Genomic DNA, 8101 nt, shown 5'->3' on the forward strand with positions numbered 1-8101 from the left:
GCTGTGGATAGTAATTTTGCCCTGAAAATACTTCCTCTCCCTGTTTAATATGCATTGTTGGCACTTTGAGGTCTGCAACTTTGTTTCATGCAGAAAATTGGGCACTCAGGCCCAAAAACGTTCGCTTAGGCTTTAAGAAGATTGCCAAGAACTGAGCTGCAGCACAGTGGGCAAGACCATACAGCGGTTTCACAGGACAGGTTCCACTCAGAACAGGCCTCGCCCTGGTCGACCAAAGATGTTTAGTGCACATGCTCAGCATCATCTCTGCATCATATCCAGTGGTTGTCTTTGGGAAATAGCCGTAGGAGTGCGGCCAGCATTGCTGCAGAGGTTGCACACTGCATCAAGCCTCTTCTAAAGATTATGCACAAGAACAAAATGTGGCCTCTACAAAGATTACAGAACAATAAGGTGCTGGGATAAATTGTGGAATTCCAGAGGTTTTAACAGAAACAGTAAAACGGTCTAGTAATCAAGGAACAACAAAATGGGAATCCATTAACTAGTTAAACAGAAAAAAAACTGCCATGTACTGGCTGCAGCAATCAAACAGGATGCTGTAAGAATATGCCTTGTAGAGAAGGATTTATTTTGTGGCTACTGTTTAAACTGTTATTTTGCTGTTCCACTGAGACAAAACTTTAATTGTGCCCTCTAGCATTTTATGCAAACCTAAGCATTTTTCGTTTAAGCAGTGTGCTAAAGACAAGCAGACTAAGGACATGGATTACCAGAACCATGTCCTGTGGTCCGACGAGACCAAGATAAACTAATTTGGTTCAGATGGTGTCAAGCATGTGGCAGCAACCAGGTGAGGAGTACAAAGTGTGTCTTGCCTACAGTCAAGCATGGTGGTGGGAATGTCATGGCCCACTGCATGAGTGCTGCCGGCACTGGGGAGCTACAGTTCATTGAGGAACCATGAATGCCAACATGTTCTGTAACATGCTGAAGCAGAGCATGATCCCCTTCCTTCAGAAACTGGGCTGCAGGGCAGTATTCCAACATGATAACAACCCCAAACACACCTCCAAGATCTCTAACATCCATCAGCTCTGTGATGTCGTCAAGGAGGAGTGGAAGAGGGACTCCAGTGGCAACCTGTGAAGCTCTGGTGAAGTCCATGCCCAAGAGGGTTAAGGCAGTGCTGGAAAATGGTGGCCGCATAAAATAGGACATTTACACTTAGGGGGTATACTCACTTTTGTTGCCACAGTGTCTGTGTGTGTATATATATTTATAATATACATATACACACACACCGTATTTCATATAGTCCCTCTGTCCAAAACAAGAAGAAAAAAAAAGATGATGGGATGCATGGAATGGGCTTAGTGGTTCTGTGTTTTATGTACCCAGTGGGCTTTTATTGTTGGTTATTTTCTCCATCCCCATGGCATAGGATTCAGTGCCTCCTACAGGGTATTGTATTATTTCTTAAACCCTCTTATGCCACAGAACAGGGGGGGGTTGATAGGTAGACCCTATACCCCCCCCAAAGGTTAATTACACTCAACCCACCACACAAGATGAAGGCAATCACCAGTCAGTCCTTATTCGTATGGTTTTTCCATTAATATTCTAAAACTGTTTTACCACATTATTATTTAAATTAATTAGTTTAAACACACATTGGTAGAAGCGTATGGATTAATGAATTTGGAAGCTTCTCCCCAAACTCCCTCAACTTGACTAGTTGAATATTTATAACCCTTTGGGTGTATTGATAGTCAACAGTTGTTGCAGATATCAACGGACATCTAATTGCATTTAAATATTCATCAAGTCTATCATAGTGTAAAATTGGCCACAAGCAAGCAATGAGTCAATTTCTTCCATATAGAGATTCCCCAGATATACAATTTCAAATCTCCCAATTTTTTTTTAATTTTTTTTTATTATATATAAAGGCATTCTTACTATTTGCCCTGAGCCAAAAAGGCCTCCAGGATTCACAAACAGAGCATGTCTCATGCACAAATGCCTAGCTAGCTCTTAATAGCATCAGCAGTATGTATGTGCCCAGTGTATTTGTATAAAAATCCATATAAAAACATAAACATTACCATACTTAAAGAAAGCACACTGCTGACCATTTCTTCCTTTATTTAGAAATAAATTACAGGAAATTAAAACAAAAGATACTGACAAATAATGGGAAAATCAACCTTTGAACACAAGTTAAAATCAGATACAATATCAGTGATACAGTTAAAATGTGGCCTCTACAAAGATTACAGAACAATAAAGGTGCTGGCATCAATTCTGGAATTTCAGAGGTTTTAACAGAAACAGTAAAACGGTCTAGTAATCAAGGAACAACAAAATAGGAATGCATTCTAACTAGTTAAACAGAAAAAAACTGCCATGTACTGGCTGCAGCAATCAAACAGGATTAGGGCTGCAACAACTAATCGATAAAATCGATAATAATCGATAATGAAATTCGTTGCCGACGAATTTCATTATCGATTAGTTGAATCGATTATTATCGATTATAAAATGAGGGTTTTTTTCAGAGCAAACGCTCTGAAAAATACCCCTCATTATATAATCCGTTTAGTCTGACTCACAGCAGCAGCTCCTACTTACCAGCCCCTCCCTGTAATCACTGTGACAACTGGCCCCGCCCCCTTCCTTCTCCCAGAAGGCCAGAACCACATGGCTGTGACACTCATCTAACTGTAAGTATAAAATTAATATTTGGGCTGCTGAAAGTTAGGGGAGGTGGGAGTTAATTTAGGGGCAGTTATGGTTAATGGGGTGTTTAGGGTTAATTTAGGGGAAGTTATGGTTAATGAGGTGTTTAGGGGCAGCTATGGTTAATGGGGTGTTTAGGGTTAATTTAGGAGCAGCTGTGGTTAATGGGGTGTTTGGGGTTAATTTGAGGCAGTTGTGGTTAATGGTATGTTTAGGGTTAATTTAGGGGCTGTTGTGGTTGACAGGGTCTTTAGGGTTAATTTAGGGGATGCTGTGGTCAATGGGGTGTTTAGGGTTAATTTAGGGGCAGTTATGGTTAATGGGGTGTTTAGGGTTAATTTAGGGTAGTTGTTTTGATGGGGTATTTAGAGTTAATTTAGGGGTAGTTATGGTTAATGGGGTGTTTAGGGTTAATTTAATGATGAGGACTGAGGGTTAATTTGATTAATTTAATAAAGTTAACTTAAGGCGCAGTTAGAGGTAAAGGGGGGCCAAACTAAGGGGAATCTAAATCCTGGGGGCAGTGAAGATTAACCCAGTACTTATTTAAAAAAGTATGATGTCAGTGTGATGTGAACGGGTCTGTGACTCTATGAGGGCACCATGAGATATCTGGGGGGTATAAGGCATATCAGGGGAGGACGGAGAGACATATCCGGGGGTATAAGGCATATACGGTATATAAGGCATATGTGGGGAGGGCAGTGTGGCATGTCTGGGGAGGACGGAGTGGTGTATCAGGGTGTATAAGGCATATCTGGGGCCACAGTGGCATATCTGGGGGTAGACTGGAGTGGCATATGTGGGGAGGGCAGCGTGGCATGTCTGGGAGGTAGTGTGGCATGTCTGGGGAGGATGGAGTGGTGTATCGGGGTATAAGGCGTATCAGGCACAGTGGCATATGTGGGGGTGGAGTGGCATATGTGGGAGGCAGCGTGGAGTGGCATATGTGGGAGGCAGCATGGAATGGCATATGTGGGAGGCAGCGTGGAGTGGCATATGTGGGAGGCAGCGTGGAATGGTATATGTGGGAGGCAGCGTGGAATGGTATATGTGGGAGGCAGCGTGGAGTGGCATATGTGGGAGGCAGCGTGGAGTGGCATATGTGGGAGGCAGCGTGGAATGGTATATGTGGGAGGCAGCGTGGAATGGTATATGTGGGAGGCAGCGTGGAATGGTATATGTGGGAGGCAGCGTGGAGTGGCATATGTGGGAGGCAGCGTGGAGTGGTATATGTGGGAGGCAGCGTGGAGTGGTATATGTGGGGGGCAGCGTGGAGTGGAATATGTGGGAGGCAGCGTGGAGTGGCATATGTGGGAGGCAGCGTGGCGTGGCATATGTGGGAGGCAGCGTGGCAAGCCTGGGCTCAAACGTGCATAAATTGGGGGGGGCTGGTTGGGAAATAAAGACAAGAAATGTATTTTATCAAAGTTTTTTTTTTATTCTGATGTTTGTATTTAACAATTTGTTTATTAAATTATTTTAAATAAATGAAAAATTTACATTCATTTTTTTTATCCGATTAATCGAAAAAATAATCGGCCAAATAATCGATTATGAAAATAATCGTTAGTTGCAGCCCTAAACAGGATGCTGTAAGAATATGCCTCGTAGAGAAGGATTTAATTTGTGGCTACTGTCTAAACTGTTATTTTGCTGTTCCACTGAGACAAAACTTTAATTGTGCCCTCTAGCATTTTATGCAAACCTAAGCATTTTTTGTTAAGCATTCTCAGTACCATTAATGATGTAATTTAGGTACTAAGTCTTCCTTTATCAGTCGTTGGGACAGCACCTTTAACATGCAAGCAAAACCATTTAAATTTGTTTACCCATCATGGCTTAGAATTATAGAAAGCATGCCAAATACTTTAAAATTGGGTGGCATCAGGTGCGTATTGAGCACTGGTGCTGTATTAAGCCTGACCCAGTAATTTTCCTGTTCTGGTGATTTTTGGCAAATTTTACAACTGTTTTGTTTATTATTCTGCGATTTATTTGTGAATTGGTTTGCTTAAGTTTTATTTTAAGCAAAGTATACAATGAATGAGGTAGGATTTGCATATATGAATACCAAGATGCACTGCACATGCATTTTGGTATTCATTTAAATATGTCTTTAATACATAAACAAAAACATAACACATACAGGAATCTTAGTTTTTGGGTACAGTGAGGCCGACAGAGTTAAGAACATTTCCCCTTTTTAAAGCTTTACCAGACAATACCTTCATGAATGTATTTGTCGTTACTTTAACTGAATCAAATGTGACATTCGATATCCTGAACAGTACACACTGGTGAAGGTAGGTTAGCTAGTAGGTCCAAGTCTGCCTTAAATTCGGTTTTTATATTACTTATTTTTTCTGTCCATCTGCGCATGGATGTTGAAAGTTTATGACAGACCTCGGCATCCGTGCTCCCTAATGACTATGCGCCGGCATAGTAATTAGGGAGCACTAAAGCAAATGCCTGAAATGACAGACCTTGCGCTCCCATGACAGGATGGAGGATGAGAAAGGTAAGAGTGTATATGCGTGTTTATGGGCAGGTGTGTGTGAGGGCAGTGTGTAAGGGCAGTGTAAATAAAATATCTATAAAAAAAAGTAGCTGGGGGCACAATTTTCCATTCTTGCCTCGGACGCAAGAGGAGCTAGCTATGGCTTTAGGCATCTCTGATGATAGGGCAATATTACTATAAAATAGAGTAATAACTCTATAGTGGTGGCTACTGATATAGTTTAGAAAATAAGGTTTGGAGACTGGAAGCTGATTACTGCATACGTGCAAAACCTGTGTACTGGTTCACAGCATTTTCAAATCAAGTCTTCTACACGACTGATAAAGCCACCGGAGTGCCTTCCTGTTGACATTTACAAGTAAAAATAATCACTGGAAAAAAATCTGAACAAATTTACCATTTCTAGCATACAGAAGATAAATGCCCAAAAGCTTGTATCTGTAGAACTACTTATACCAAAGAAAACCACAGTCTAATAGCTTTAGAAAGACACACTAACCAAACCAACCTCCGGCTATTAAATATTTAACAGCATAAATATACAGTATTCACAGTCAAAACAAGAGGTGCATATGTTATAATATAGTAGTGATTTATCCGTCCAAAACTCAAATTGTCCAGTAAGTTAAGTTATCTCAATTCACACACACACACACATTATAATTTTTATTTTTGCAATTAATTGACCGCGTTCAACAGGTTTCTATAGAAAATTCAGATTTCAAAAACACCAGCAAATCCAGAGAACCATGAGTTTATTCTGCCGCATACACTGCAGATACCTAATGACACCTTTGGCCCCCAAAATAAGCAGAATTCTGATTAGAACCCATTAATAGGCCAAAATTAGTTTTGACCACTCTACACAAGGTTAGTACATTTTCCCAGAAGTGCCTCTGGCAGACGTCCCCAATTAGTTCTTTTAGCAGTCAAATGACAGACGTGGGGAAAAAAAAATGTCAGACAAAGGGACCCTACAAAATGTACTTCCCTTTTTTTCCTATTTTGCAAATTATATAGGGAACCTACCAAAAACGCAGTAAGGAAGTCCTACAGCTGTAAACAATCAACATCTAAAATACTCATCAAAATAACTATATCTATGGGTGACTACTGTCATTTTACAAGGTGTATAATATGGCAGGAAGTCTTGTCATAGGTATAATTAGTTCTTTGGTGACAACCTGCAATATAGCATGCAATGAATATGAACATCCATGCTAACAGTCAAGGTATATTAATTAAAATGTAATAAAAATGTTCGAAATATTAAGGCTGATTGGCAAAAGAATGGCAAGTTTGTTTAAAAAATTATGCTGGTGGAAAGAATTGACAGTAATTCTGAAAAGAAATCCAGCCATGTAGCATTAACGGTTTTCTAGAATGCGATTCAGATTATATACACATACGTTTCCAAAAAGAAATACCTCACCCATTCCTTGGCCTGAGAGTATGCAGTTCATATGCAAAAATGATCTTTAAAGTCAGCCCACAGTAAATACATAGACAGGTGCTTTCAAATACAGGTAAACTAAGATGTATTCCCTAAAAAATAAAATATTTTTACAATACAAGATACCCCCTCAATACCATTTTCATTTTTCTAAATTGATTAGCTGTTTATTGGCAAGATTACATGACGTCCTTGATTTCAGCAATTCAATAGGAACAACATGTTGGATCTTTAACCCCTTCAATCCCCTATAGACGTACCGGGACGTCTAGCCTTTCGTGCAGCGTCAGGAACACATCCCTGCCGCTGCACGGGAGAACAGGCTGTCGTTTGACAGCCTGGACCCCCCCCTGCAGCCCGATCCCCTGTAACAACTTGGTGTGTCATTAGCCTTGGGGGACTGAACCACATCCAGGTCAGTGACATTACTGCCGGATGTGTGACACTGGGGGAGAGAGAGAGAGAGAGAGATAGAGACAGAGAGAGTTCGTTTTGCAGAGCTGCAGTGCTTAGTGCAAAACCACATTATATATTGGGGATAGTGTAGTGTTTTAGAAATTGGCCAGGTAGGTACAATGGCGCAACATGTCTTCAGCGCTGAGGAGGCTCATGACTGCCTCACTCAGTCTGATGACGATGCCACTCTGACCGCGTCAGACGCCGAGGCCACTCTGACGGCGTCAGACGCCGAGGCCACTCTGACTGCATCAGATATTGATCCAATATCTGAGGAATCCTGCTGTGCGTCAGATAATGACGAGTCAGAGGAAGACGATGATGGCCAGGGTCCATCTGGCAAAGCCAGGCGTGGAGAGCCTGACTCTAAATATAATTGGGTGCCCCCAAATATGATAGACCCAGTAATCCCTGCTTTTACTGCGACTCCTGGCATCAGATGTGACATCGATGCTAGCGAGCCAAAGTCATTTTTCCATTTAATGTTTGCCCCCGAGTTTTTTGAGCTGCTAGCAGCTCAAACAAACCTCTATGCAGCCCAGTGTCAGGCAGCTGACCAAGGAGACAGAAGCCAGACCTGGTACCCCACTGACTCCCATGAAATTAAAAGATTTTGGGCCCTGACCCTTATGATGGGCATTGTGAAAAAGCCCACGATACGCTCCTATTGGAGCACAGATCCCGTAATATCCACCCCTGCTTTTTCCCAAATAATGCCCCGGAACAGGTACTTTGGGCTCCTAAGATTTTTACATTTTACCGACAATTCCCAATGCCCCCCTAGAGAGCACCCCCAATTTGACCGTTTATATAAATTGAGGCCCATTATTAATTATTTTTCACGTAAATTCCCTGAAATTTATACCCCCGACAAAAATGTGGCTGTAGACGAGTCCCTGGTCCTATTCAAGGGTAGACTGAACTTCAAACAGTATATCCCGTCCAAGCGAGCGAGGTACGGTGTAAAG

This window comes from Sceloporus occidentalis, unplaced genomic scaffold (assembly GCF_023333645.1).
Source record: "Sceloporus occidentalis isolate IW3139 unplaced genomic scaffold, rSceOcc1.0.p SCAF_93, whole genome shotgun sequence".
Taxonomy (NCBI): Eukaryota; Metazoa; Chordata; class Lepidosauria; order Squamata; family Phrynosomatidae; genus Sceloporus; species Sceloporus occidentalis.